The sequence below is a fragment of the Typopeltis vanoorti genome, chromosome 12, assembly GCF_054136105.1.
Source record: "Typopeltis vanoorti isolate ZY-2024b chromosome 12, IOZ_Tvanoo_1.0, whole genome shotgun sequence".
Lineage (NCBI taxonomy): Eukaryota > Metazoa > Arthropoda > Arachnida > Uropygi > Thelyphonidae > Typopeltis > Typopeltis vanoorti.
This window is the reverse complement of record NC_143560.1, coordinates 88,745,642-88,751,252: the sequence shown is the minus strand read 5'-3', so window position 1 is coordinate 88,751,252 and position 5,611 is coordinate 88,745,642.

The following is a 5,611-nucleotide window of genomic DNA, read 5'->3' as shown; positions in this document are numbered from 1 at the left end:
TTCTGTGAAACACCTGCTTCATGAAAGGCAGGTTCATTATTATTATTACGACACCTCCAAGGAGTCCAAAGACACTTATTGAGGGAGAGCACCTACTCTACAACTCTCCATCTCCACCCCTTAATACACCAACTATAGCAAATTGTCACTACCATAATCACCTACACTAATGTCATCTATCTACAGCCCACCATGTTTCATGTTTTATTTAGAACTGTTCTGGCCAGAGAAGAGTTATTTAAAATAAATTGACCAGCCTGATCCAATATAAAATAATTTGTCTTTATTATTATTATGAGCTAGTCTTCCTTAAATTATTAGCATATAAATTAAACAGCTGTAGTCAAATACAGAGAACTGCCTTCTTGATTCATCTCCACCAATATACCACTCTTTGATAGGAAGCCATGGAGAACCTGCATCTAATAAGTGGTACCAGTGAAACTTGTTATAGATTCAGAAATGAGCTTATGTCTATATATGAATGCTAGAAGTATCAGAAACAAGGGAAATAGTTACATTGATTGTGATCATTCACCCAAAAATTACTGGAATAAGCAAGACATGGTTGGATCAGGATGACATCCTGATAGGAATAGAGATGGAAGGGTATGATGTTTTTTTGCAAAGATTGAAAGGGTAAAAAGGGAGGGGAAGTGCTATTGAGGATATAAAAAAAAAAGTTACATCCATACAAGGTAGAGATGTGACAGGGGAATAGTGGCAGTGGTTTTGAGGCAGTAGAGTGTGAGATAGAGGTGAATGGAATGAAATACTTCACTGGATGCTACTATAGTCCTGGTAATGTGGATGGTAGTGACGATGAAATGTATAAGCAAATTAGCCAAGCAAATTAGAAAATGTGATTATTATGGTTGATTTTAATTATGGCAATATATGACAGATTAGGATGACAAGATAAAAACTAGAAATAAAGAAAATAAATTTCTCAAGTTTTTGAGGGGCAACTGCCTCATACAGTATGTAGAGGGTATGTAAGGATTGAGGGTTCTTGGATTTGATCATCTCATCAGACAATGTCATTATAAATGAGGTGTCAAATCTCTCTCCAGTAGGTGAGAAGGCCATGTGAGGACTTCTGTTAAGAAATGGTATATGTGGACCAAGGCTGGTAATGAGAAGCTTGGGAGACAGCTTGCAGCTGTAGCATGGATTAAGGAGATAAGTGGAAAGGAAATCAGTGCTGGATGGGTGTTATTTAAGAACTATCTTCTAGTAGAAGCAATGTGTAAATGTATTCCAAGGGTCAAGAGGCATGTGAAATGGATGAATGAAGAGATTATACATATAATACAGAGAAAGATGGCATTATGAAGGCAACATAAGATGAATGGTAATAATCATTTCTATGAGGAGTGCAAAGAATAGGCAAGGAGGTTGGTAAGGGTAGCAAAAGTGCAGTATGAGCAGCAGTTAGCAAATGAAAAAAAAAAATTATGGTAAGATGATATTTATTGGCGAGAAATGATATAACTGCTGCAGAGGATATAGTGAGTCTCCGTAGCTCAGTCAGTATAGACGAAGCCCTTTGGTCAGAAAGACCTGGGTTCGATTCCTGTCAGTGACGTGAGGAACCTTTATCCTGGTCTCTTTCGACTAAAGGTGAGTTAGCCGGTCTCATACAGACGTAGGGGGTTTTTTCACCTGGAAACTCTGGTTTTTCGTCTCCGCCAGAACAGGCAATCCGGCCCCGTGAACACACATGGATTACAGTCATGAATACATCCCAGCCATATGCCGGTCCAAAGCCCGGATAAAATTGGGGGTTGGGGAAAGCAATGGTGAACTACCCTGTAAAAATCTCACCAGGAATACTTTGTGGGCAATGCCTACACAGTCACCTACAGTTGGAAACAACTGAAAGAGAAAATGAGGAGGATATCATTGAGATGTAAAAAACTGTTGTTATATTTAGTATAGCAAGAGGGAATATATTGATTTAATAATTATTATGTAAAACTTTTCCAGTTATTTCATGTATAAATTGATTATTCCGAAAAATTACTAAACATAATAAGTGAAAGAAATGAACAAAGCAATCTCTTACCAAAATATTTTTTATTAAAATAGTTTACCATCACATGAAAGAGTATCAAAAGTATATGGTTCCAAAAATGAAATTCTATTTACAATTAGAATACATATTTTCAGTTTTACACACACAAAAAAAAAAAAAAACAGGAAAAAATGAGCAAAATTTACAAGATTATGGTTTTCCATGATCTTATATTGCTCTCATGGAACTGGAAAGAACAAAGGGAAAGGTTTTCTTTTCTTTTATTTTTTTTTTATAGTTATAAGGTTCTTTTCATGATTATTCTTCTAGTCATTCTCTTTGAAATTTACTACTAATTGATCAGATAATAAAGTATTAAGCAGTACTAAAATATTCTGTATTCCTTATATCATACGAAGAATTGGAGTGATCTAACTTTCAAATTTTTAAGTTCGTTATAAATGACAATCATTTTTTAAGCTATTTCTTTGGAATTTTGAATTTATTCACAGAGACAATTACATTTTGAAGCATGGTCATTTTCTCAAATGAGTGAAGTTTCATTAGCAAAATTATTTCTTTTATTTGAAAAATAAAAGAAATAATTCTTTTTCTCCCCTTCTGGAAACACAGGGATATGAAAAGGTTTTTTTATGGACATAAATTAATTTATCTAATTTTATTAGAAATTGCTAAAGGAACAAAACCTTGGGTGAATTATTAAAGAAATTCGAGCTAACAATGGAATACATTTTATAACTTTAGACATTAAATGAGTATTCATCTATTTACAGCCAAAGGCAGTGGTACACAAGCATGTGTAACACTGCAACCGTTTATGAACCAGGTATCTGAAAGGCATAGAAATGAAAGAAGGCTGTGGAGGCTGCAGCAAAAAACATTTTGTTTGATCTTATGATTTTTGCAGTTTTTGATTTTGTTATTATTGCATTCATGTCTCACTATAGCAAACTCATATGACCAAATGAATATTAGTTTTTTTATAGTCAATTGGGCTTTGGTCAGGACTTTTCAGTAGTTATTACAGTAAGATTTGACCGCATTTTTGAGAACATTAAAGAAGTTTGTTTTATGCATTCTGTTCATTAGCATAGTATGGACAATGATCTCAATAACATTTGCTGATTTGTTGTAATATGCTCACGAGAATAACACTGAACATCAAGTCATCTATAAAAATGAGATGAATTTGTTGCGAGTCCTGTATGAATTGTGGTACAGTATTATGCATTTAAGAAAGTCTGGACACATATGATGGAAACATATAGAAAGTTTTCTTGCTATGTAATTAAATGAATAATAGGAGGGTAAACTTTTTTTTTTTTTTGATTGTGGATAGGGGAAATGTAATGTAGTATTAATACATGATATACAAGTAGAGTGAAAGAAACTATTAGAATAAGTAGCAATATGAGTCACATGAAGGAAGTGATTAAGTGAAGAGATTACAGAATGAACTTGCAAGTAAGACAAGTGTCTAAACTTAGTTTTCAACGAAAGTTTTCTGGGTAGGAAGAGTGGGGATGTAACCGAAGGTGAGAGAACAAAGTGAAAGAGATTTTTATAGTAGGGACATAACAGATATATGCAAAAGCAGACTGATGTAAATGTGAATGAATTTTACTTGGTGGGAGGTGGGGATTTCTGTAATTCTACATAATAATTTGGGTTGTTTTTGTGACATTTCCTTTGCATTGTCCTGAGGATGATGTAGTCATAGGAATGTAATATGATGTTATATCCAATTTTCTACGGCGGGGGGGGGGTGAATATTTCAGGAGAGCACATATAGTGGATTTTAAGTTATTTGATATAAGAGCAAATATTTAGCAGCAAAGGATCAACAGTTATTACTGTAATATCCTGTTAATTTTGTTTGATTCTAGCTCTCCTTTATTTTTGTTTTAATTAATTTTCAGTCTTTAGCATTTTCCTATTATTACAATATTACTAGCACTAACATCTGATGGCTTTATGGTCTTGTTTTTCTGAGGATATGTGATACTTCCTAACACTATACATTAGTGTAATAAATTCATGTTAAAACATCATGAAAACGAGCATTTTTTTCCCCTCTCCATTACTTTCGTCTTCCACTAAGGAGAATGTGTAAGAGATTGTGGGTAATGCTTTTAACCTGTCTAGTATCACAAGAACAGAAGGGAAATAGAGTTGACAGTTAAAGGCATGAACTTATACAATGATGTACACTTCTGGAGTGATAATTAAAGTCTTTAGGAAGCTGATTACAATTTAAAATTGAGAGGACAGAGATACAAATCTTTATGGGAAACACCACATTAGTTATTGGAAGATGATAACATTTTTTCAATAAAGGAGATGCATACAATGTGATAGTAAGGTACTTAAGTGTTAAGGTCAATTGGGAGTGAGGATTATGTGGAGGTATGCGAAATAATTAGCTGGTCTGGATATGAGGGAATGTTCCAAAAGTAATGCTGCATGTGCACAGTTACTTGGAGCATGAATGGCCTTGAAACATGACTATCTTGTTCCTTTGTATATACTATAGGGACAAAGTTTTTTAGTATATAATGGTGTATGAAAGTTGCATTTCTCATGTTATCACATACATCATGAACAAGTCTTTTACAAGTTCATTGAAGTATATAAAACAGTGTGCAATAATTGATTATTGCAATTTACTACAGACTACAAGGCTTTTAATGATGAAGTCGCAACTGTAGATGTGAGTACTGTACATCATTGGACATGAAAAACAAGAAACAGCAATGATATAGTTGACATAACTGATCAAGAAGCAGGATGCCAAAAATGAAATGACATCTGATGACTTCTGTAAAGCTGAGCAGTTGGAGAAAAACTGTCAAATAAGTCAGAAATCACAAATATTGAAATGGAATACTGAATTAGCATGAGTCAACCAAATTCATTATAACACTGGGCTACAATAAAGCATACATAAGTGCTAGTGAAATGAAACAGATGAGACTAGAAGTTTGTTGCTGACTGCTTCAACATTATCAAGAGGAAAGCAAGGATTTATTTCACAAAATTATTACTGGAGATGAAAGTTGGGTACAACATTATATCCCAAAATGAAAATTCACTGCATGGAATATTGCCACCCTGCTTCACCAAACAAGGCTAGATTTAAGGTTCTTATGGCCTCTAAGCTATAATTTTTAAGAAGCTGCTCTGCTGAGTAAATTTTAGGTTATCTATACTAAGGCAAAGGGCCCTTATAATGTGAGACCTTAAGCTGTAACTTGTCCAGCTTATACGTAAATGTGATTCTGTCACCAAGGGCCAAATGTATTCAAAACTCAAGCTTCCTCTGGAAACCGTATGCTGACTGTCTTTTGGGGCAGCAAGGGTGTGATTCATCAAATTCTATGGTGAAAGCAGTAACATTAAATTTACAAAGCTAAGTTATAGACCATTCTACCTACAACCTGCACTTGGCTTGATTCGACATTTAGTTATTTCTTAAAAGATACATCTCAAAAAAGGTATCCATTTTGAAAATGACCAACAAGTCAAAGTTTTTACTCATTTTCTCATCTCACTTTGACTTTTACTATAATGGCT